Source organism: Perca fluviatilis, chromosome 23 (assembly GCF_010015445.1).
Source record: "Perca fluviatilis chromosome 23, GENO_Pfluv_1.0, whole genome shotgun sequence".
Lineage (NCBI taxonomy): Eukaryota > Metazoa > Chordata > Actinopteri > Perciformes > Percidae > Perca > Perca fluviatilis.
In genome coordinates, this window is record NC_053134.1 from 7,146,914 (window position 1) to 7,147,595 (window position 682).

A 682-nucleotide genomic window follows, 5' to 3' on the forward strand; every position below is an offset into this window, starting at 1 on the left:
CTCCCCAATTTCAGATTACATTCCTACGTGGAACTTGTGTGGTTGTTTAGTTTTTGGTTTAAAAGCGACCTGGAAACACTGACCAATGAGAGCAGACTGGGCTTTTTAGGAAGGATTTTGAAGAGACAGCTCTACAACAGAGAGTACAGGTGCTGCACCCATGGGCCGTATATGAAAAATAAAGTGTCTTTTGAATATCAAAGTATATAAACATGTCCTAGAAGAAACACAAAACACAAGTATGAACCTGAAAATAGCCTTTATAACTCACCTTTAAACTGACTACTACAATGTTTTTAATCAATGTCTCCCCCCCAGTGTTGGACTTGTCACCAGTTTGGTAAACAGAATTTCAGGCTCTGTGGCGCAACGGTAGTGCGTCTGACTCCAGATTAGAAGGTTGCGTGTTCAAATCACGTCAGGGTCAATGTTTCTGTTTCTCCAGCTCCATTGGACAATGGTCAGACAGGATAGGGTGGTATCTTGATCACATGCTGCAGATTTTATCACATCAAGAACTGGAAAATGGGCTCTGAATTATTGGGCAATGAAATGACTGGACTAGCAATTAAATTCACAATCATTACTAGCATTATACTAACAACTGGTTAGTGATCAGTTAAGCAAGTAGTGTTTGCTTGTTGTTTGTATGCTAGTTATTTGTTACTTACCAAGTTTTTTC

General features: G+C 39.4%; 1 non-coding gene across 1 annotated transcript; it reads left to right on the forward strand.

The window, feature by feature from the left end:
* The first annotated feature begins 355 nt into the window (after positions 1–355).
* trnaw-cca lies at positions 356–427 on the forward strand. The gene has a single exon. It is a non-coding gene; the product is annotated as a tRNA-Trp (tRNA).
* The last annotated feature ends 255 nt before the right edge of the window (positions 428–682 follow it).